The sequence below is a fragment of the Theropithecus gelada genome, chromosome 6 (genome assembly GCF_003255815.1).
Source record: "Theropithecus gelada isolate Dixy chromosome 6, Tgel_1.0, whole genome shotgun sequence".
NCBI lineage: Eukaryota > Metazoa > Chordata > Mammalia > Primates > Cercopithecidae > Theropithecus > Theropithecus gelada.
The window spans coordinates 24,493,295-24,519,256 of NC_037673.1; the positions used below are offsets into that span (position 1 = coordinate 24,493,295).

At 33.8% G+C, this 25,962-nt stretch overlaps 1 protein-coding gene across 4 annotated transcripts in view; it reads right to left on the reverse strand.

Moving 5' to 3' along the window:
• CDH10 (cadherin 10) overlaps positions 1–24,026 on the reverse strand; it is a 164,988-nt gene extending 140,962 nt beyond the window's left edge. For all 4 annotated transcript variants that reach the window (XM_025388156.1, XM_025388153.1, XM_025388152.1 and 1 more), the window contains exon 1: positions 23,645–24,026. The gene's annotated coding sequence lies outside the window, so the exon portion shown is untranslated. The remainder of the gene's footprint in view (positions 1–23,644) is intronic.
• Positions 24,027–25,962: the final 1,936 nt, after the last annotated feature.

A 25,962-nucleotide genomic window follows, 5' to 3' on the forward strand; every position in this document is an offset into this window, starting at 1 on the left:
ATCCATTGATCTATTCATGCATTTGACCAAGGCATATCTACTAAGAGGACACAGGGCTAAGCAAATCAAACAGCCTTCTCAGCCATAAAAAGCTTGCTTCCATTTTAGTGGAAAGATTCAGATAACAAGTACAATATATAAGTAACATAGCAGAGACACACTGTCAGCAAGAAGTTTGATCTCACTGAGAGGATATCAACAATAACCACATGGAAAAAGTAAAATATAGAGTATATGGCATGTAACACATGTTCAGAAAACACCAAAACAGGAAAACAGCATGGGGAATGTGGAGAGATTTCTATTTTAAATTGGAAAGTCCGGGGAAGCCTTCCTGAAAGAGTCATTTTGACTAAAGAACTGAAGGAAAAGAGAGAAAGTCTCATTGCTCTCTCTCTCTCTTTCTCTCTCCTTCTCATCTATAGAGATAGACATATTTATGTGTGTGTGCATGCACACATATAATCCATGTATACGCATTATATACACGATATACATGTGTGTGTACACACACACACAGATATAAACATCTTTCATTCATAAGGGACAGCAACAAGTAAAGGCCCCACCCACGGTAGAGATATGATGGAATGTTATATGACCAGCCTAAAACTAGGATGACTAGAGTGGTGTGAGTCCTGACAGAACAAAAGAAGATGAGGTTAGAGAGGAAATGCAGATCCAACTGCATTGGCTTCTTGCCAGCTCTTGCAACGTCTTTGGCTTTTACACCAAGTGAGACATTTGCACAGAAGACTAACATGATCTCATTTACTTGGGTTGAGAGAGACTGAGGTACAGCAAGCACAGAAACAAGCAGACCTGCTTGAAGGCTACTCAATTCAGTTAGAACGAAGACTTCAGAAAATGTCAGCACAAACTCAAACTCACAAGTCACAGCTGACCTTTGACAAAACATATTAATTTGATGTGCGAATGATTGTTGACAAAATTTTTCAGCCTCTAAATGTTATGGGAAAGAGTATGCATGATGAATCAAGAATGTATTTGATCGCAATTTGACTGTGAGAACTGGCAAGGAGGAAGAAGAAAGGGCCTGAGGGAAGAAGGGACATTCTCCTGGCTAGCCACAACAAATTCATTAGCTCTGCTGATATTGAAGGATCAGTTTCAGCAGGCTGCAGAATTTGGAATGCATTAGCATGGATGAAAATTTGTAGATCAGATATGTACCTTATTCAGATCACTCTAGTGTTCTGATTAGAGAATGGATTACCATTCTAAAGCCCAGCCAGTTTTGACAGTGATAATCATGAGGCAATTGAAATCTGCTAATCTAAACTTTTGAATACAGACTCTAACTCCTCTTCAGGTCCCCAGGACTTAACAAAATCCTAGGACAGATGAGGCATTTATTGGTGGTCCTAGCAGGGAGGTTCTCAATATTCAAGAGACAACAAGCATTGCTTCATGTATTTTAATCACAAAGAAATAAAAGTATAGGTAGTTAGGGGAAACAGCCCTCTAATGTCAGGTTTATATTTTACTCCCATATTTTTAAAAATAAAATCTTCACTTAGTATCATTCCGTTTTGTAAATTTTTAAAAAGTTAGAAATTATTTAGTTTAATCCTTTTATTTTCAAGAGGAGGATTCTGAGACCACATAACGTGATGCGACTAGCATATCTGACCTCAGTGGTAGCACTTTCTAGGACATATAAAACTGTAAGATAGCTTCAAAAACTGTTGTTCTTATAAAGCCAATTGTAGGGAAAAGGGGAAAAATGCTATGCCTCTGCCAGAAATGAGAATTATTTCACCTTTCCTTTGTGTCACGCAGGAAGAAGATACGACTGGGAACTAGAGCTACTGGATCAGAGCAGCCTCACAGCACTCATTCTGCAGCCAATTCCAAGCCAGCAGTCCTGCAGATGCAGGGAAGCTAGTGAGGCACACTCCTGGTGGGGGTACTAGTTTTATTTAACAGTCTTGAACAGCTGGACAGCACAATGCTAACGACCACTTGAGCATGAAAGTGTCTGATGATTGCATATAAAATATGGCATGCAATGAGGAAAAAGGGTAATAACAATATACCACAGAACAAATGTACAGTGCCAGGCCAAAATGCGTAAATCGCATAACAAATTTTAAAAGAGAACTGTCATTGTAATGTGCATTCTTAGAGTGGACTATTTCTTTCAAATCAGAAATAATTTAAACAATCAGAGAAATTCTCTCTTTTCAATCACCTCAAACATATGTAATTGGAAAATAATGCAATATTAGCAATAGAGAAATAAGAAAATCCTGAAAAGAGAAATTTTCAGGTCCAGTAAGAGCTTTTCAGTGACATTTAAGCATCATGTGAACAAAAATATTTATGAATTGAAGCAACACTGAGGTAGGAATATCTCTTACCTTGCAGAAAAGGAATGCTATCAGAAACAAAGCATGTAGAAGGCAGTGCTGAATTCCAAATGCAATTGCAGGGTGAGCTGTTTTTAAATAACAGCATATGTGTTTTTAGGGATTTGCCTCGCAGCATGTCTCTCTTTTTTTTTTTTCCCATATAACTGTCAACTATATCCGTGATGAAAATGAAAAATGTATCACTCAAAACTTTTTGTTTTCTGAACTGTACCTTATCTAGTGAGAAATGAAGTTCTCTCTCTCTCTCTTTTTTCCTAAGAAATACATTCCTGTAACATTTCAACACTATCAAAGTATAACAGCAGGTTGAAGGAAACACAGGACATAGCCAGATACCCACACAGCAACTGTTTTTTGCTTGTTTTGTTTTTTGAGAGCTCAGTAGGTACTCTGAGGTCTAGTAGAGAAAAAGACTCTGTCATCAAGGAGCGGTGTCCTGTTGTGAGGAGAAACAACTCATAAACCAATAACACGCCTCTTCTCTGCACTGTTTCCTCCATAGCACTTACTACAAATAAGCCATATGAAATGTTTTTGTTATTCACATTTTACTGTCTGCTGCCACCCTTGAAAGTAAACTCTATGAGATCATAGATTTTCATCTATTTTATATATGGATTTTTCCTCACTGCCTCAATCAATATTTAAATAAATCAGATAATAATTATCAAATATTCCTGTTAATATTACAAATTATGGGTAAACAACATGTACAAAGAGATAGGAAAATTTAATTCCCTCTGAGACATGTAAAGATACTTATGATGAGGTGACACACTGGGTATGGTGATCTCTAGGTCCTAGAAAGTTTCCATATCAGAATATGAAATTGCATGGCTAAAGTCTAAATGACTTCATTTTGCTTCCTGTCTCATTAACCACCCGAAAGTATTTCTTAAAGTAATTTTGTAGTTTCATTTCTGAGATTCCAGGTTCAGAATGGAATTTAGAACCAATTCTTCCAAGTGCCAATGTTTGACGAAAGCAAACTCAAATCAAGAGGTAGTAAGGCGTATGTTGAAGGTCCCTTGATTGGTGAAAAAGGCAAGTCTGGAATCCATATGCTGAAATGCTCATCTTCTCTATCATTAGCTTCTATGAACCATGTGCCTGCATGTTCTCTCACAAAGGACTGCATTACCTCAAAGAAATACAATAGAGCTGGAAAATGCTAACAGGAAGACAACTAAAGTATCATTAAAGAAAAGAAGTAGCTTTGTAAAGGAAGACCTTAAAGATTAGAATCTTCAATCTGGAAACTCTGACATCTATTAAATCATGAAGAAGGTGGATAGTGTAAAAGCCAAGCTATCCACAAACTTCAATTATACTAGGTCTTAGGGCACCCTTTGAAGTTTAAAAGAGATAAATATAGGAAAATAATGGGAAGTGCCATACTACTTTATTTATTAGGTAGAGTGCTCATGGAAGTAACACAGGCTGAAAATATAATAGGTTCATAAAAGGTTTAGATAAAAAACATGCAATAAATCAATTCCAAACTATTAAAGGGAATTGGCCCAATATACGGTTACTACCACTTTTATCTTTGTCAAAGTACAGAACTCTCCTTGCTCTTTAGTTACACTGGAAGTGCCTAAGCTTGAACATTGTTGCACTGATATTAAAAAACCAGGTGTCTCAGTAATATGAACTAAATAGCAAGAGTAGATATGGTGCAATACTCTACACATAAAGCCAAGGTGAAATTTCCAAATGACCATTACAGCAATGTGATTAGATATATCAAACGCTCTCTGAACACAAATTTTTCAACGGTGTGTATTACATCTTTAAATTTAGATGCAAGATCTGAGATCGATCTATCTATCTATCTATGTATCTATGTATCTATGTATCTATCTATCTATCTATCTATCTATCTATCTATCTATCTATCTGTATACATATATATATTCATGAATTCACAAACAAGAAAATGTACCAAAGGCTATTTCCCTTCTAGATGTGCAGTTTAGATTTTGGTAAATGGTTTTAGGTTTTGGTACATGGCATCATTTTGAAGCATCTTAGGCTCTTGGTGTTAGGGATTTATAAAGTTCTCCTACATCACAAAACTCATTACATTTTTAAGTGTTAATCTTTGTTGCAGAATAAAATATTTTCATTATATAATACTCTCATTTAGTAATTACGATCTGAAAAGTTTTTACTAACATTTAAGAGAGAATTTATTTATCTTGGGCTCTTATGTTGAATCATGTTCTCTTATCACGATGCTTGAGCTACATTAATATGAATTACTTGTAGAATAATGTTGCTGGAACACATGTAAATTAAGCATAAAAGCTTATCATATAAACGTTTGTGCTTCTAATACTTACAAAGTCAACACAAAAAAATAAAAATAACTGCAAACACAATTCACAAAACCAATGGCCATTCAAATTCATGTTAATTTTACGGATCAGATTCTTTTGGTTCCCAAAACAATGTGGTTAATGACTATGTGAATAGGGCACTGGGAGCTAACAGAGAGAGTTTTAGAGATTGATAGGCTTGAAGTAAACTCTTGATTCATTTTTTCTCTATATGGTAAAATTTTTACATAATTCTTATAATTCACCATTAAATAATTTGAAGCTTATTTGGCAAAAACTGATAAAATATATGGTATGACTTTATCTGTTCCTTTTTCAGAAGGCTCAAGGAAGGAGGCATGAAAGGGATAATAACCACGATGGAAAACAGGTCCTAAAATAACACGAAAGTAATTTGATAGATGAGCTACCCACGTTAAGCATGATTATATTAAACACATTCATAGTATCACATGAAAGTTCTCAAAAGTCATACAACTTGAATCAGGTTTGAGAAACACTATTTTATACCATAACTTCGATGTAGATTTCTAATAGTAAATTTTTATTAAAAAATATAATCTAGCTGGGTGACTGGCATATGCCTGTAATCCCAGCTACTTGGGAGGCTGAGGCATGAACCCCTTAAACCTGGTAGGCAGAGGTTGCGGTGAGCTGAGATCATGCCACTGCACTCCAGCCTGGGCAATAGAGTGAGACTCTGTCTCAAAAAGTTATATACATATATATATATGTGTGTGTGTGTGTGTGTGTGTGTGTATGTATATGTATATTTTCTTTTATGGTTAAAGCCACAGGAAGAAAAAAATGCTGCTGAATATTTTTCCAGTAATAGCTATTCAGGTTGCTAAAACTCATTGAGGGGTGTGTGTGTGTGTGTGTGCGTGTGTGTGGTGTCTGTATGGTGTGTGTGTTGTGATGTGTATCTGTGTGTGAGGTATGTGTGTGTGTAGCAGTGTGTGTGTATACGGTGTGCTACTTTATGGATGGGGACATTGAGTGGTCAGCTTATGTTATAAAGATGAAATTAGAGTTTAGAATCTTTCATCTTTCTCCTGCACAACAGAGTTCATTATGATCGGCAAGTTTTTAAAAGTTAATTCGTTTTTACTGAAAACTTAATCCATACTCGTAAGAACAATTTCTAAAAAAAATTAAGTACAGTGAAAATCCTCTAGATACAGACATGCAAATCCCTTACCCTTCTACCTAGAAGCAACCATTGTGACTATTTTCCTGTATATAATTAAAAATATTCTATGCCCATTAAATAATATCACCATATGCCTTATCTGCCCTACTAGAAACATTTTTAAAAAGTAAACTATTACATAATGCTAAAGGGATGACATGAAGTTCACTGAGGAATTCATGGCTATTTTTACGTTAGTTTTAGTGACATTTTCTTACACATAATACTAATCTTCTCACTGCTGTGAATATATTTTGAAAACTCGATTTTACATATTAATAAAATAAAACAGTGTTTAAAATATGACACATTTGGTGTACTCTTAAATGCTTAAATCCTACTTAATTTTAGGGCAATTTTCTCTCATTGAAAAGTAAAACAATAAATCACCAATAAATAAAAATTTTATAAAAAGAAAAATATAGAGTGAAATAATAGGTCATATATTTTTTCCTCTCAGGAATACAGGCATGTATATTTAAATATGCAATAGCAGTTAAGAATGGAGGGGCAGGGACCATATTATAAGAGTTTCATTCTGGTTCTCTCGCTTACCAGCTTTGTGATTTGTGAAAATCATCTAAACTTCTTTGAGCCTCAGGTCCCTCATTTGTAAAATGGAGGTGATATAACCTGCTTCCTTTAACACGATGATGAAAGGAAATACTAGAGGCAAACCACTCTATACATTGTCTAGTATGTAGAAAGTGTTCAATAAATGATACCTATCATTTATTTATTTGTGTTAACACATTTTAATAGCAGAAGAAAACATCCACATACAATCAGTATTAGTGAAAGCACAACGATAGCTTTAAATATACGAACAGTATGTACTGCACAGCACACACACACACCACACACACACTAATATAGTATATGCATTATCTCAGTTAATTAGAAAAAAATAAACTCATGAAGTTGATATTGTCCAAGTTTTTATTTTATAGTGAGGAAAACTTTGACTACTTTTATAGCATCATGGTAATAACACAGGAATGGGAATTTTAAGTGTAAGCTCTACATCATATTTTGTTGATGACCAGCTATAAGATTAAGAGCAAATTGTTTTCCCAGGGGAAATAAAAACCATAGAGTTTGAAATAATGCCTCCCCTGGTTACACAGATGAGCCGAAACTGAGGCAGGATTTAAACAAAACTATCTTGCACATCAAAGACTCATCAGTGTGACCATCAGTAGTTCTAACAGCTGCAAAACACCATAACACCAACAACAAGCACACACTAGAGACAATTATACTTTCATCAGTGGGAGAAGATGCTATACAGCAATCAAACCAAAACAATGATATTTTAAAGATTAATTAAAGACATTTTAAAGCTATCTTTACTGGAAATGTAGTGGAGACAAACTGCAGACACCAAGTGGTAATTCAATATACATGTGAATTTGAGAGCACATATGAGAAAAATGCTACTAGTGGAGAACAGGTAGAACATACACACACTATTTGTTTAATTCCATTGTCACCCCTCAGGTTGGTTTATCTGAAATCTAAGCTTCTGGTTGACTTGGAAGCATTTGGGTGTATATTAACACCAACAGCCATGCATATAAAATGCCAAGAACACAGGTTGATACTTTCTTACCCTACTTGTCTCTTTGAACTTCTTTTAAGTGAAGTTTTAAAATAATACCTCTTTCATAAACTTTTTCATTACATCTGAACCCTTTAAGCTTGTATTCAAGTTTCTTCACAAATGTATTTTCTTAGCATAAACCCAGGTTGGTGTCTTAGTTACCAATTGAACTTCCATATTCATTCCTGCCCTTGCTCACAGAAATACAAATTCTGGAACACTTGCCGCCCCCATCTCCCTCCCCGCCTTGCCACCGCCCCCCAATACACACACATATTCTATATATTCTCCAAGCAAAGTCAGGTAAAAATTCCATGCCCTCCATTACATCAGTTTTCTTGCTTATACTGATGATCCTAGTACTTTATTAGTTTCTTTTAGTGCTTAATTATATGCCACCAAGTACTTCCATGCATTATTTTATTTCTCAAAGATATACTATGTCTCTTAGTTTTTCTACTATATTCATCTCACTAAGTCAAAGTTCTGTAGAGAATATGTGTTTAAAACAATAAATGGCTATAAAGCAAGAATCAATTTAACAAAAAATCAAATAATTTGTATTTCTCAAAATGAGTAATGTCCTCTTCAATAAGCCTACTTTAAAGAATAAATACTTGTCATTTTCAATGTATTTAGAAAACTTTCTCTTTTGAAACTGATTTTAGGTTCAGTTTATGAGCTTGGATATAGAAACATCTCAGTATTTTCTAGTTACAGTTATGAACATCTCAATATTTTCTAGTTATAATTATGAATCTACCCAAACCACCCAGTATGACTTTTAAAATATATTTCACCATGCCATAACTTTTACTTCAAAAATTCGGATTCAGCAGATCTTAGGGTGAGGCCAGTTGTATATATTAAGTGAAAAGGATAACAAAGAAATAAATAAAAAGCAAACTCATCAGGTGAAGAAAAAAACTACTTTAAAGTTTCTCCTCTTAAAAAGACAATTGCTTTAGCTTAAAGAAGGAATTGACAGGGTTTGGCTTTGCGTCCCTACCCAAACTTATCTCAAATTGTAATCCACAGGTGTTGAGGGAGGGGTCTGGTGGGAGGTGACTGGATCATGAGGGCAGTTTTCCCATGTTGTTCTCGTGATAATGCATGAGTCTCACCAGATCTGATGGTTTTATAAAGGCTCTTCCCTCTTTGCGTCCTTCACAGGCTCTCTTGCCTGCTGCCATGTAAAACGTGCCTACTTCCTCTTCTGCTATGACTGTAAGATTCCTGAGGCCTCCCCAGCCATGTGGAACTATGAGTCAATTAAATCTCTTTTCTTTATAAATTACCCAGGCATGGGCAGTTTTTTATAGCAGTGTGAAAATGGACTAATATAGGAATATTTTCCAGTGGAAAGAAAAACAACTTTTGTGTCTCTCATGAGTCATTTAATCTTCCAATTACTCAATGTTAGTATACTTGTCTGTAAAATGCAAACCATAATATGTATTCTACTTATATGGTGCATGAGTTGGGGATGTAAATAAAAATCAGAATGATCTTGGTTTTAAGAAAGTAAAATTATACAAAAGGAATAAGGCATGCAAAAAAACAACTCAGAGTGATGATCCACAGTAAAGAGAGGTATAGCCAGGCGCGGTGGCTCACACCTGTAATCCCAGCACTTTGGGAGGCTGAGGAGGGCAGATCACGAGGTCAGGAGATCGTGACTATCCTGGCTAACATGGTGAAAACCTGTCTCTACAAAAAATACAAAAAATTAGCCGGGCGTGTTGGCAGGCGCCTGTAGTCCCAGCTACTGGGGAGGCTGAGGCAGGAGAATGGCGTGAACCCAGGAGGCGGAGCTTGCAGTGAGCAGAGATTGCGCCACTGCACTCCAGTCTGGGCGACAGAGTGAAACTCTGTATCAAAAAAAAAAAAAAAAGAGGTATAAATTAAGAGTTATGAGTTTTCCAAAGCTAGAGAGTCCTAGCGCCTGGAGAACTGAGGGAATATCTTAAGGAGGCCACACACAGTGGCTCACACCTATAATCCCAGCACTTTGGGAGGCTGAGGCTGGCAGATCACTTGAGGCCAGGAGTTTGAAACCAGCCTGGCCAACATGGTGGAACCCCATCTCTACTAAAGATACAAAAAATTAGCCTGGCGTGGTAGCTTCTGCCTGTAATCCTAGCTATGTGAGAGGCTGAGGCATGAGAATTGCTTGAACTAGGGAGGCGGAGGTTGCAGTGAGCGGAGATTGCACCATGGAACTCTAGCCCCGGTGACAAAGAGAGACCTTGTCTCAAAATATATATACATATATATCTAGAATACCTTAAGGAAAAAGAAACATTTGAAAACTACTTAAGTGTGAGTTTTAGTAGCCAGAACCTGAGGGCAGACTGATCAATAGAAACAAAATGAAAGAGATTAAAATAATAATAATAAAATAAATAAACAGAACTAGAAATAAAAACTGGTCTATTTGTCAATATTATGAGGCAAATTACAAGAGGGGCAGAGAATGATACAATGAAGAAAGTATTAGAACAGATTAAAAAATTTGACCCTTACCTAGTAAGCAGTAATACATGCTGATAATATTTAATAGGCATTTGTAATTGCAAAAAAACTCTGCTAAGTGCTTTGTAAGTTTCATTTAATCCTTTCAGCAGAGCTAGGAGGCAGCAACATTACTGTCCCATCTTCTAGACAAGGGAACTGAGGTTTAGCTGGATTGAATAATTTGGTCAAATTTTCAAATTCCTTCCTTGGTGGAAGTGGTAAAACTCTTAGTAGATCTGCCTCGTCTGGAGTGAGAGCAATTTACCACTATGCAGTACTGCCTCTGGAAATGGGATTGTGCCCAGGGTAAATACTGAGCTAGTGAGTGACACAAAGTGTCACTGCCTTAAGGACTTAGGTTAATCTCATCCCTGAAGGAAACCTAACACTGTATGCCATCAACTTTAATTCTTATAATATCCTATATGTGTACCGTTCTGTGAAATTTTCATAATACATTGTAGTTTCTGTAGTTTCTTTATAAAAAATCAGTACACATTACTGAATGGATAATTGTGGGAAAAAATCAATTAAGAAAAATATATTTCAGGAAGAATTGGAGGGGGAGGAGATACAGGCATGAAGATCAGCTCAGCTAGGTCTTTGGATTTGCAGACAGCCATGCCTCCTGGCTCATCAGCTTCATTTAATACCCAGCGAAAGAGTACTCACCTTTCAAGTCCATCTTCAGCTTCCCATGAGTAAATGACCATGTTCCCTCCTCCACATTTTCCTGAAAATCCATTCATATTGCAAGCAAAACACTAAATAATTGGCAATGTATTTACTTTAAAAAGTGACTCTCTCCTACTATATTTCCATTTCATTGAGAAAGGGGACAAAAAAACTCATCTACATCCATTTCTCAAGTTCTTAGCACATAATATATATATGAAATTTATATATAGATATATATATATATATATGAAAACTCTGAAATGTTGTTGACTTGTGAAGGAAAGATGTAATTTGAACCTCTTCTTTAGTGTGGAGTCGGAATCAAAAGGAAAGGATCATTTTTAAAATACAGAGAGAATTAAATTCATTTGTCAAATAATTCGATTTGAGAGAAAAAAGTTGAGATTTATAGAAAATACATTTTTTTGCCTTAAGTTAGTGAGAAATGAAAAGCGGTTCAAAAATGATCCCAGGGTGATGGTTGACTATGAAAATCTCCCTTATCACTTGAGGATAATTATCTTGTATAAACAGGTTTGCTATATTTTAGACAAAAATTGAGAAGGAAGTAGATATTTTTAGCTAAAATTATTTTGGGTTGTTTCTTGGTTTTTACTTTTACTTGGGAGGTGCTTTCATATGCTTCTTTCTATATTTATGATCCATTTACGATTTATTCTGCAAAAAACCTTTGCCCTAAAATATAGCACTACATATCACTATGACAGCATCAAAAGGTTGCATGCAAATTTTAAACATTTCTATACTCTTATATACGCTATTTCAATTTCTGTCTCCCCTTTGAGGTTGAAATAAATGCTTTATATTTTCATTTGAAATAATACCTAGTGTGCAGCATTGTAGAGAAAATAACTCTATCAGTCTTTTGAGAATAAAAGCAGATCAATAGTAATATCTCTCAGAATAGAAGCACTTTTGTTGACAGAAGGAGCATGGTTTAATGGGAAGCAAAGTAATCTTTGTTTTCAGTAAGACTATTGGGCTGTGCATGAGAAATGACAGGCTCTGACCACTTGTTCTACATTAAAGGGCAGTATGGCAGGTTCAAACTAGAGAAAATAATTTGCCTGATAGCAATGGACAACTCACAGCTTTAACACATAACATAGAGATCATTGTTATAAGATTTGTATGCAATTTTATAAATGTGTCGTTAGTTCCCGTTGAGGTCTATTCTGTTAATTAAATCAAATCATCCCAGTGCCCCAAAGATGGGTGATACAGAACCTATTCCCACGGTATCCTGTAATTGTGATTAAGCTATTCCATGTCCAATGTCACAACTGAAGTTTTACTCAGGTTTTGATGATGATGATGATGATAATGATGATGATGAGGAGGACAATGTTGATACTTTAGGATGTAACATAAATGTATCCAGATCGATTGATAAATAGATATCACTAGAGATAATTATATACATAGAAATAAAGTAGGGGAAAATTTTGTGCTCATATAGTCTTATGAGTTATATACAAAGAAAATTTATTTTGATCAAATTAATTCATGTTTACCTTCAGATAATAAAGTAAAGAAAATAACGAGGAGTAAGACCACATAAGCAATCAATGACTATTCTTGACTTAAATACCTAGGTCAGTGCTTATTTTCATTTTCTAGAAAATAATTATATTATTTTCTTTTTAAGTATAGGTACATCCTAGTAAAATTACAAGCAGTAATTACAGATCTTACTCCTCTGCAAGTACCATACTACATTATTAAAAAACCTAGTCAAAGAGGCTTGATATTTGGTGAATATGTATATTACACAAAGTAAACATAAATTGTTTCAGAGTTTATTAAAAAAAAGTAAACAAATTTGTCTCTTTGAACTTCCAATGAACCCACTGAAAAATGCATTCAATGACCAGAGTTTGCTGGTATTAGTTCTCTGCTTTTCTTGTAGGTAGCATATTTACTTTTAAGTTTTACAAAATGCAAAAATAACAATAATTCAGTCCCTGGTTTCTTTGCATTGAACACCAGAGGACTCTGAAAGGTATTTTTCCTTGAGAAGGTTAAATGTATGAGTCATTAGAGCTTACTTGTAACTGCACAGTCATATATTTTAGTTTAAAAATAACATCTTGCCTCAAAAATATTGTTTAAAAGATCTCATGTGGATTTTGTAAAACAATATTTGCTATAATTCATGTCAATATGTAAACATTAAATGGCATTCATTTAAAAATGATTCATTTTCAATGTCATCTTATAACCCTTAGCGTAAATTCACATCTGTGTAATTCACATCAATGCTTCCAAGGGTGTTCACTTGGAAAAACATCTAAAGCCAGAAACATTGTGTACCATAGAATAATAATTCTCAATATGACCACAAGGTGGCTCTCAACACCGAAATATGTTATTTTCCCTTTGGACAAGTGAATAGAAATTTACCAGAAATATTAGCAGCTATTTACCCTATAAATGGGTCAATACTTCAAAAACGTAAATTCATCTCAACCCTCTGATGACATTGTGAAGCCTAATTTATATTGTTTTAAACTTCAGACATTCAAAACAACACATGAAATGGTTGAAAACCTTTAAAGAATTTGAAGGATTTTGAAAAGAAATGACTATTTCAGTAGTCTGCATAATTAATTATTCAGTAACCATTTCTTGGGCTTTAAAAATTAATTTCTCCTCTAATTTTGCAGAATTTTATTCTCACTTTACTTCCAACTACATGAAAGCAAAATAGATGCAAGTTAACAAACTTTGTACTATGATTAAAGAATATGAAAATTAAAGAGAAAGTATGTCAAAGATTTAGCCCTTGTAAAGTCCAGTTATAAAAGTATACATACATCTAGATGATCAATTATACTAAATGTAAAATGTGTGTAATATTAATAGAATATTTTAAATTAGCCATCCTGATGAATAAGCCATAAGGTCAAATTATTTTGCCAAATATTATAGTGAAGTTGTGAAAAAAAAGAATCCTATGAAATGGCCACAGCATTTAATCAGGATGATTAGAAAAACAATAACTGTGACTCTGATTAAGCAGATAATACATGATTAAAGAGATAATAGATGTAAATGCATAGCTATGGCAAATACAAGCATTATTTTACTAGGCGCACCAAAATATACCTTTTAGCTAGGTTTAGGAGTCTCTATTATAGCTTACCTCATCTTTACAGGTTATTGGATAAAATGAAGTGCTAAGTATGTCCTTCCAGTATGTAAATGGTATAAATAATATATTAATTATCCCTGAGCTATAAATAAAACTGAAAAAAAACTGTGATATAATTCTGGATTTTTAAAATAAAGCTTTTTAAAAGGTATTTACGAACCCATATAAATGTATATTTTATGACCTCAATGTATGTTTTCATTTGTTTATGTAATCTGTAGAAACCATTCCAGATGCTTTTTAAATTAACATATAAATAGAGCCACAAAAAGGAAAAAAAAAATAAACAGTTTCAAATTGATCTTCATATCCCCTTGAATGTGAAGAATGAAAAGAATGAGTGATCTAAATAAAACCTGTTAAATTTTTCACATTTTTGCAGCAGGTTCTATGTCTTCATCAGACAGTTTCAGGGACCTAGTCTAGGAAATCAGTAGTCCACTGACCTTTCAGCTTGTAATATAGACTGCAGAATTATTCTTGAGATTTATAGGTATCAAAACTTTAATGGGATAATTTCTGTAATGCACTGCCTCTGTTCATCATTCTTTTTCTTATTCTCATTACTCTGACCTCAAGAAGGAGAATCTGTGAAAGGAACCATTACTGCAGTGTATTCAGAAATGGCTCATGTTTCACCTGAGTGAGTTTATGTGGCTCATGGACCTCACAACAGTTAGTCTCACTCTTTCTTATGATTTTTTCCTCCTCTGCCTCTGTTTCGAGTCTTTCCTATCGTTTTCAAAATTCATATCCATCAATTCCCTAGTTCATGCAATGCCTCTCTGAGAATGAAATTTAAGTTTTCAGGTTACATTCAAGTCTTTGTGCAACTGACATTTTCACAATCATTAGAGAAGGAATATATTTACAAAAGTTTTATATTGAGCCCTTTCCAGTTACAATCATGGACTTATGAGCCCTTTCCAATTATAATAATAGATAAATCAACTGTGTACCTGGAAATGTTATGGTTCAAACTCCCATTTTTCCAAAAATAAAATTTGGAATGAAGAATTTATTACATTGTCAGTAGAATTAGTGAGAGAATTAGACTTAAAACAAGAATTTCTCACTTCAAGTACAAAATTATTACATAATATAATTTAAAATATTTAAATAATTTAAAGTTATAGCCCTAATGATATTAAACACTGTGGTAAAAATACAACACACTCAATATTAATGAAAAAGCATAGGTCACATGAATTAACATCTAATAATAATACCAAGGACAGTACTAGGTAGCACTAGAACACCTATTGTGTATTAGGCGTTGTTGTTAGACATTATAGTAATTGCTTATTTTAATCATGACAATTGCCCTATTATGTAAGTATAATTATTAACCCCATTTCACAGATGGAAAAAACTACAAGTGACATTAAATATGAAATATATGGTAAGTGGCACAGCCAGGATTTAAATCCAGACATTCTGGTACCACGATCCATGCTTTTATCCGTCAAAGGACCTTGTGAGAGCACTTAGATTAGGGTCATTGCATTTTCTAAGAAAGGAAATCTCAGTGCTTCTAGAATGTAGGCTTAACACTGTATAGTCTCCTATTAAGCATGACCTTCATCCGGTGTCCTCACAAAAACAGACTATTATATAGAAGAGTCTTTTTCACAGAGTGACCAAGTTTTAAACACAGTGGCTTCTATGAAGTGCTTATTTTCATTACTTTATGAGTAACGAAGCTCCTGTTCATAAAATTTTTCTGTATACCAAACTCCGTGACACACAATATATCTATATAACAAACCTGCATATGTACCTCTGAATCTAAAATAAGTTAAAAAAAGAAAGAAAACAAAAAAATTAGCAGTAGAAATTTGGGATACATTTGGCCTCCTGACACATAATTTTTCTGTAGGTTTCTTGATGGGGATGGGTATACTCAACTTTCGGCCCTTGCTTTATCCCATATAGCTCCCCGTGTCTGCGAGATGATAATTGGCTGTTGCCAATTTGAAGTACACCACATATCACCAACCAAAAGGCTGCTCCTAATGGAAACATCCATTCAAAATCCATTCTCAGGTGTTGACTGAAGAAATCTTAGGCTACACAAAAATGTATCTTGAACCAAACTGCTAACTCTGATATTTTCTTTAACGATGTGGTATGGCTGTAAATGCAACGATACAGCTTGAAAAATATAGATAAGTTAGATCCCTGTATTAGTCACTTTAAACACACCTTGTACTTATCTTTCTTATATTTATCAAAGCTGGACTATAACAAGTCATGTGATTATTCACACAATGGTTCACAGTAGCAGAGGCTTTTGTTTGTTTCTCTCTCTTTCTCTCTCTTCCCAAGTTTGTCTTTCTGGATGCTTGCACAGTGTCTGGCTTATGGTAGGCACTTAAAGAATACTTGGCAAATGAAGGAATGAAAGAATGGGTGAATGAATAAAATGCTTTTGAGGGGTTTTTTCAGCAGTATTTCTAATGGAAGATGAAAACTTAACACTGTGTTAGGTGGAGGAGTACATTACCGCCCAATGATGTTCTACCATCTAATTCTACTACTATTTCATAAAAATGGAAACATTTAGAACACAACTACTGATATTTCCAATGTAAATTATATGATATTTAATTATGACTATCTCAGATTAGAACCTGCCTCTTCTCAAGGACAAAATTTGTACTAAATTTATTCCCGTATCTCCAGGTGTGACAGAAGGGAATGGCTCACAGTAACTTCTCCCAAAATGAGTGAAATTAATTAGGAGCTAAAGAAAAATTGAGCAAATTGTTGTATAGATACCAGGATATCAGTTAAATTAACAATAGAAACTGCAAAATAAAATGTATAACACATGTAATAATAATAGCAACATATGATACCCTAAAATCAAAAGAGAGTTATTTAATGATTATGAATTTTGAACTCAAAGTACTGAGCCCCTAAGTACTATCAAAAATTTCAAATTTCCATGATGGTGTTTCTGGAAACAGTGGTTCCTGTGCAACATTTCATTTTGCTTCAATGAAGGACAAGGCTCTCCCCCATCCACACTTTTTTCTTCTTGGACCTACCTAGAAACAGGCTTGACCTAGCCTCTACCTACAAAGCAAAGTGATTAATTTCATTGTTCTGAAGTCAAGGTTATGGTTGCCATTCATCTATTTTCGCATCTCCACTGGGCTGGATTTCAGATTTCATACACCATCATGATGGCTAATCTAACTCCAAGGGGAGAAAAAAAATTACTAAATATTTTTCTCATCTTAGATTTTAGGAGTATTTCATTTCTGTCGTTTTTTAAGTATTGATAGCAAGTACTTACGTCTATTCTCAAGTCAGTGAAGGCTTATAAATTAATTTTTTAAATATTATGTAGAACTATCTATTACTAACCATTGAAAACTAGGATATATATTTTAAAAGACAGTAGCTAGAAGAGAAGAAAGTCTCAGAAAAGGTAGAGTTCATATTGATCATTTTTAATTCCACACATCCAGAAGGGGGTGAAATAACTTCTTTAGTGTAGAAATTGTGTAGAAAACCTCCACTCTTCACTCAGCAGTTGAAAAAAAAAAAAAAAAAAAAAAGGAAAAATAGACAAAGTGACAGTGCCTCTAAGTATATGTCTGTGCTTAGGATTCATTTTTTAACTAATCTCTAAAGGAATAACTAAAGTCTTGGTTGAGGGGGTAGATAAATAAAGATTTTTCTGTAAGTTTCTACTCATGGAGAAATATTCAAATTTAGGGAGCTAAATGCAGGCAGAATAAATCTGCATGTTGCTGGTTTTCACTCTTCAGGGACTACATATTGAAAAATCACTCTGGTAACAAAATATGGTTCAATACTACAGAGTAGGAATAACCCCCAATGTATAATGCTTTAAGAAGTCAAAAAAGAAAAGAAAATATATTATCATTGGCTAAGCTAATAGATAATCTTTGGATAATCAGTTTCATATTTGATGTAATAAGTTGACATATATTTTACTCCAACAGTTTATTTTCTTCAGGTCACCACTAAAGCAAATCAACACCACACTGTTGGTTTTGAAAGCATGTAATTCATGTTTTGGATCTTATTCTCAATAGATTTAAACCACTTGAGTTAGAGGTATAAAAATTTTAATGTTTTGGTTTATTTAAGGAAAATATTTTAAATAAAATAATTGATAAATACACTTTAGAGGTTGAAGATTTACATGGAAACACAAAACCCTTAAAATTCCTCAGGTAGTTTAAATATTTTCAAATCTATCAAAAAAATGAGCCTATTAATTTAAAATTCACCTTTAGAAGTCAAATTATTTGGAAACATTATAGTGCCTCATTTAAATTTGAAGTTTGCTTTAATAATTATGAAAATATTCCTTAATTCAGAAATCTCAGAATTTACAATGGTTTCAAAGGAAGTTTATTTGACTTAATTTTATTGAGAGTGGAGTTATATTTTTGCAAAAGGAAAAACAGTTACATTTTAAAAGCTTACATTAATATTATGTACAAAATTTGCTCCAAATTTTCCAATTATTGGGGCAAATATATTGGTTGCCTTTGATCTATTCAGATAATGATATTGAATTTCAACTTTAATTCTTGCATTTATACATATTACATTAACCATGGAGAGAATTCCCAGAATAACTCAAGGTAGAATATTTACTGTATTCAATTTATTGATTATTTCATTTTGTTACATATTATGCCTACCTCAATTATTGTTATAGTTTCTGTTTCCCAAATTTCCAACTGGAAACAAAAGCAATGGTAGTTCTTTACTCCACAATCTCTAGAATAGACATTTGCTCATTATATACCGGATTTCATTTTTAGATTCCAAACTGGTAATATGTGTTTCTTGCAGCAAAGAAGAATCAACATGTCTAGTGAAACATTGCTTTCCAGAAACATGTAATTTATGTTTGTTTTAAAAATCAGGGCTCTGTCAAACCATTTCAATATCCTCTCTCACAGTAAATCAATAAAGATTCCTAATCAATAACTTATGCATTGAGCATAATAATTCATGTCTATACATTCTACATTCTGACAATTTGAAGGAGTCACTTCAATAATAAATGTTGAATTCCCATACTTGGCTTGCTAGTGCAGTAAACTACACTGGTGCCAATTTCAACTCCTTAGAAGCCTCAGCGTTACAAAATTTATAAAAGAGTTGCTTTCATTTAAAAGAATAGATTCTAGCCAATTGTCATATACTTTGTGCCATAATGCGAAGTTTAATGCAGTAAATATAATGTATAATGTGGCAGATGATAGAATACTGGCCATAAAAAACACCAGATTTACAGAAATATAACTTTACAATAAGGTAATATTTTTTTAAAGCACATGGGACATTTATTCAAGGGGTTTTGTAATTGTTTTAAATGAGGAAGGAGAGGAAAGGAAAAAAGAGAGGGAGATGGAAATAGACACAGATTTACAGAAAGAGAGATGGGGTAGAAGAGAGAGAAAGAGAATATGACCTGCTAAATTTATGGGGATCAGCAGGGCTCTCAAGTGTTTAGAAATGTCACTTAATGCTGAATTTCCTGTTGTGAAGCAATGTTGTATTATATCTTATAGTCTATTGTTTAATTCTGTCCTGAAGCTTGAAATGTCATTTGACTTTAATTTATATCACTGCATCATAAAGAGTATGTTGAATCAAGACTGCTTTCTTGAAAAAAGATTGAAAATTGAAACCACGTGATTTGGTAAAGTGCTTATAATGTTTTTGACAAACTCTCTAAGGATACGAATCCCTTCACTGAAAGGGATTTTTATATGAAGGCATTTCAACCTCCCACAGGCAGGCATTATTTTGAAGGAATGCTACATTTCATTTCCAAAAATGATGCAAAATGTGATTTTGTTTTGCTCCTTCTTATTCAATTTGCAGCTTTCCCTTTCTTTAGTTCCAACTCCAATATGGTTAATGTTTAAGCAATGCCTCTTAGTCATAAAGTGTATAGGTCATCACATACATTGCAAGAAAGAAATAGGATAAAAATATAAAGAAACTGATGAAAATAAAGCACTTTCATTCTTAAAAAAAAAAGTTACTTTTTGTGAGAAGTTGCATTGATAATAGAGTTGAGCAAAAGTTGTATTAAAATTTTTTAAACAGGTCAGATTATTTCAACTTATCACTGTCAATATTAGTTTAAGAATAATACATTCCCAGAAATCTAAAAATTTAATGTGATGGGTCTTATTTTTTGACAATATGTGTGTACAGTTAGTTCAAGTGAATGACGACAAAAAGGTGTGGGAAAAGCAAAATGGCCTTATATGCTTTAGATGCCCTTCTATTCAAGAAAGACAGGACAACTGGATTGTAAAAGGGCTCAAGGGCTCATACCAAAATGTCAAGTGAGGTGAGACTGCTCTACAGTCAGAAAAGAAGAGGGCACAGGTGACCCAGAGCCGATATTGTTATCTTACGAAACAGGCATTGCTTGGTAATTGTTTGAAATGGTCTCTTGTTGTTATGCATGAGAAAAAATCTGTAATTTTGAAGGTTGAACTTATTGGGGTAAATGCAGAAAAGTATACGGATGCTTTGTGAATATCATCCAAAGGTTCCAACTAGAAAAGAAAAAGGCAGATTTTCTTTTAAATTTAGGACTTGTATTTTTTTCTGTAGATTTCAGATTATTGCAATTATGACAAAAAAATATATTTTTGTGAACTCATTGGTCTGTATGAGTGTCAAGAAAAGAAAAATAGATTTGTCTGTGCTAACTTTCAGTCTTTCAAATATGCATATATGGTGTCATTCCAAGTACTCTTCTTTTTACTCCTTAAAATATCCTAATAGGAACCATATATTGTACTTTGTATAATGCTTAATCAATTTTACCATTGCTCAGTATAAGTCTAAGAAGGATGAGGAAATTTTTCTTGCTACTTGGTTTTTAACTTCAATCTCTTCCAGACATGACTCTTAAATATATAATATGGTTAGTAAATTGTCTCTTTTGAAACACTATTCCAGATAATATGTTGGGTTAATCGAAAGTAGAGTTTTATAGACCTGAAATTTAGAGATCAAATATCTGCATAAAATTACTTATAATTGGCATAAATACTTTTTATGTTTTTCTATTTATAATTTCAGTATTTTACAAGTACGTCTAACGTGACGACAGTATTAGAATGTAATTTGCATAGTAGAAATAAGAATATAATGTGGCTAATGCTTTTAATGCCCAAGGGATATACTAGAGGTACTTGGGTTTACATCACTGATTTGTATTAATTGCTTACTATGAAACACTGTTACTGATAATAACACTTAACAAGAATATGGTTCACTTTGCTGCTGAATCAGCATCATCAGAGCCAATACTACTGCTGTGCTGCAGCCTAGTGGAATGATTTGGTATAAAAATGACATATTCCAGTAAGACACGTTATCACTTGCTGCAAAGTAGGTTAAGAAACAGAAAATCAGTTATAAGCACAGAAACCCCCCAGATAGTATATACTTTGCCTTAGTTATTTGCTTATATAAAAACTTAAGTAAAGGTAAAGAAATTCACCTTATTTTTATGCAAGAGTCACATATTTTGAAATTAACCTTTCCAGTTTCAAATAGTCTATTTTTCACAAGAAAATAAATAAATAAATAAATACCTCTTCCAGATTACACTAACTTTGTAAATAATATGTCAGAAATATCACTCTAAATTAAAATCAATTTTTTATCCTCTTTTTTTCCTTTTTAAAGAAAACCACAGTGTGGGTAAAAATCTAACAATGAAATATTCAATTGATTACCTGCATAGTACTGTTCTAATTAAGAAGCAGTTTCTATAAACATTAAAGAACATCACCTAGAGCATTAATCAGGTACCAAACCATTTAACCACTGACTTCACACATATGCATATGTAGGTGGATGCTCATACAGTTTACCTTCTTTTTTCCCATTTCCCAGAGATTTTGGTTTTGTTTGTCGGTTTTTTTCCCCAAACCTTTAAGTGTATGGAATTCTATTCTTTGATTGGAGTCAGGGAAGGCATATGCATTCACCAGGGAAGTCAATTTGTTCGCAGCAAGTATTTGAAACCCAAGAAGTATTTGATTTAATGAAAGCAGACATTGACTCATACTTTAATAACACAGCCAAAAAAAAAAAAAAAAAAAAGTGAAAGAAGCATTTCTTTATATTTTTATCATCAGAATGGGTTTGTATCTGATGTGTCCCTAAGGCACAGATCTATGCTGTTTATACTTGTGCACTCTCCAGTCTCTTCACCACATCCCTCCCCAGATAAACCATTCCTTCCTTATGCATTGCACATTGAATACATATGTGCCACATTTAGTACACTGGGGGGAGCAGGGGCCAGATTATCTATGCAACTTAGCATTTACCTATATTTCTAGGACATAACCTCTTCCTTTCTTCTTCATCACTTTAACTAAAAATGAACATACGGCTCTGTCAATGACATAATGTTTTCATGAAAGTTCTACTAATTAAAAATCCTCACCATACCAGACCTAAAAAATGAGCACACTCTTGCCAAGTGTTATTCACCACAGAGAAGCTCTTGTAGCTACATTTTAAAGGAAGATAGAGAGGGGGATGGTGTGGAGGGAGAAAGTCTACTAACATATGCATTGAAGTATAACAGTTGTCAACATCAGAAGGACAGATTATTTTTAATATAGATCTTTCAAGAAAAAAAAAAAGGAGAAAAAATAATGTATCCCCAAAGAGCTGAGAAGTAATGGATGTGCAGTTTTGGATAATAGAAGCTTTTACTGGAATGAAGGACTACAATTTTTTTCAGATCTGTTTTTTTCAAAGCAAAAGATGATAGGTCATTTTTAAAACAATATTTGTCTTTGTACCTGTAGACTCCTCTTTTTCAATAATAAGGAGACAGTAGGTTTTTATTTTAGTGGCATAAAAACAATTTCAGACTACTGCTTTTCCCCATACTTACAGTGTTATCAATAGTTACTTGTTGGGGACATGCATTTATACTTGCAATATGCTGCATTAATTTAACACCACATAAAATATGGATTTTATTGCAGCAGAAACAATAAATGCTGCAACTGCTGACTACACGCATTTACTCTCCCTCTCTTTACCTCTCCCCCCCATACTTCTGACTCAGATATAAAATTGAAAATAAGAATTCTGTCTATTCTATTTCTGATGAATGTCAATCTATTGTATGTATGTAGATGCTTAGTGACCATTGGCAGTTTCAAGGAATCTGTCTTCTGCCTGTCATTTCTCTTTATATTGAACGTACAATGAACTATGACTATGAATAAGTGCAGAGTGAATCCATTCATATGGAATGCAAAGTAATGTTAGATGATGTTAGAGTTCACAGCAACAATGTTATCTCTTGAACTGATTTTTAAAATAAAGATGAACAAGTCTGGGCATGACAAATTCACTTCATAACATATTTTTTAGCATTTGTTCCAAGTGAATGAATTCACAAACTCTAATATCATGACCCACTGTTGAGCATAATATATAATTTATCCAGCTTTACATTGCCTATATAGATACTCGAAGCAGTTGTTGCTAGAATTAAATATATAGTTGTATGCTTATTTATTTAGGTACTAAAGATAATTATTTTGAAATAATTGATAAACACAACTTAAAAACAAACATTTCTCTCCTCCCTCTCCCCCCCCACCCCACCTCTCAAGTAGAAGAATATAAAATCCCTTAAGGGAGTTAAAAGAAAAGAGGTGAATGAAGTCTTCCTACCTTTTTTATCAGCTTCTGGATAGTGGAAGTTGGTTCCAGTCAAAATAACCCAGGAGAAATTGTCACTATGTCCCCTTTTTGTTTGTTTTCGGCTGTTATTTTCTATCACTGATTCTACTTCAATCTAACTCAAGCTCTTTCTCAGCATCACTTTTAACTCTGGACAGCAGGGAGCCGAAGAAAACGGGGGCGAGCTCTCTCTCTGATTGGCTTTCATTCAGTGCTTCTGATTAAGGGGAAAGGGAAAAAAAAGGAAAGGGAGGAAAAAAGCTCTTCCTCACACGGAGAGAAAGGTTCTGCTGATAGAGCTGCAGCACTCGCCATGGGAAGGTTAGAGACTGGGGAAGCGCTGGCTTCTGCGAGCACACAGCGATTTGCAAGTGAATGCGAGGGGAGGGCGCATCCGAGAGGAGGGCTTTGCTTGAAAGGCGTCCCCTCCCCCGCAGGGCAGAAAGACTCTCTGTTTCAAGGCTAAGGTAATCAGCCCAATCTAATCCGCCTGTGTCCGTAATAAAATCTCAGGAACAGGACTGCTTCTTGCAATTTTTTCTAAAACAGATAGTTCTTCTGGCATATATATTCCTGCACCATCCTTACACCAGACTACCGAAATCCACGTATTATAGGAGCGCCAAGTCAAATTGCAGCCAGATCTGATGTGTTACCAGAGTCATTTTTCGTTGGGGTTTTAAATGTTTATTTATTTTTTGCTTTCCGGGAACTTTATCGGCTGGATTTTCCCAATCCCTTTTCTTGTTGCTTATTGTCAGAGGAGTGCATAGCTCGCTCATCATTTTGGAATGTCCACGAGCCAGTCTTCTGTGCCTCATCTTTGCATTTTAATACTTTATAGATAAAATATTTTATTAAAAATTTAAATATATAATTAGTGTTGGAACTTGACACAGTGTCCCTTTTTTTCTTATTAACTTTTTTTTTCTCATAAATATGAGTTTCATACCCAAATGAGTGTGTGGACAGATATAAATACATTTGGATTGTTCTATCTACTTAAATATTTAACTGTCTCGCTATTTATCTATCTCCACATCAAATTGCAATCAACCAAACTTTACCAAAGGATGTCAGTATAGCGCCACAAAGTAATTAACATCTTTGCATTTTTCCGGCTACAGGTAGATTCCTTTTAAAGTGCCATCCATAAATAAATTATATACATATATACATATATATGCACATAGATATATATATGTCAATTATAGTTTTAAAGCTAGAGGAGAAATTATGAAGATCTTTTTGGCCAGTTATTATTATTTTTTATCAGATAATAATGCTCAGAATGTTAAATGGTCACAGGACTAACTGGAGGCGGTGTCAAAGCTGTAATACCGCACTCCTACTTCCGGTTTAGTATTGTTTCCGGTGTGCCATACTGCCTCCTCTGTACCTATTTCATCATTCAAACAGTCAGCAGGCCCCTTATATAATCAGCATAGTGAAAAAGGAAGGAAACTCAATCTGGGGGGAAAAAATAAGTGAGAGGGAGATTCTAAATTAGATTCCAAAAAGGTTTTAATGTATCACAGTGTTATTATTATGATGAATTTTACTAATTAGTTTTATATTTGAAAGCACCAAACATTTCCACTGAGCTAAACAGTTAAATGATATTTAGAGCAGAAATGGACTTTTGAAACTCTTAATTTTACAGATGATACCATTAAGACCAGGAAAATTCTATGGCCCCTCTAAAGTTTGATAATAATAGAACTAGAATTCTGCATTATCACTGTATCACTTGCTCATAGTTTTTTGTTATGTTTTGTATGTTTTTTTAACAGGGTGCCTTAATTTCAGGGTCAAGTGAAAATAGATATTTCATTTTTTACCTGTGATATGTATATTTGTGTATATTTGTGTTAGCCTGGTATATGTGTGTACTCAAAATAATACTGTTATTAACATGCTAAAATTAGCTATCAAGAGAAATTTATAATATTTAATTAAATGCAGCAGGTTAGGTACACACACACACTGTTATGTTATTGGATTAACTGTTTCCATATGTTCGTTTAGTGCTAATTTCAAAATATATGACTACACAATGTGAGGAATTTGGGGGTTACATTTAAATGGGTTGAGAAAATAACCAAAGGCTAAGATCTGAGGTAAATTGCTATTTTATTAATTAGAATACATGTTGCAATGATGTATTCCCAAAATAACATTTTCTGAATTATATAGAAGTTTAGTCTTCTCTTACGTAAGTTTTTGAGTTGGTGTGTTTATTCTGCCCTGTCTAATCGTCAGAAACTCAGGTTCCTTCTGTCTTGATGCTTAATGTTTTTAAGGAATTG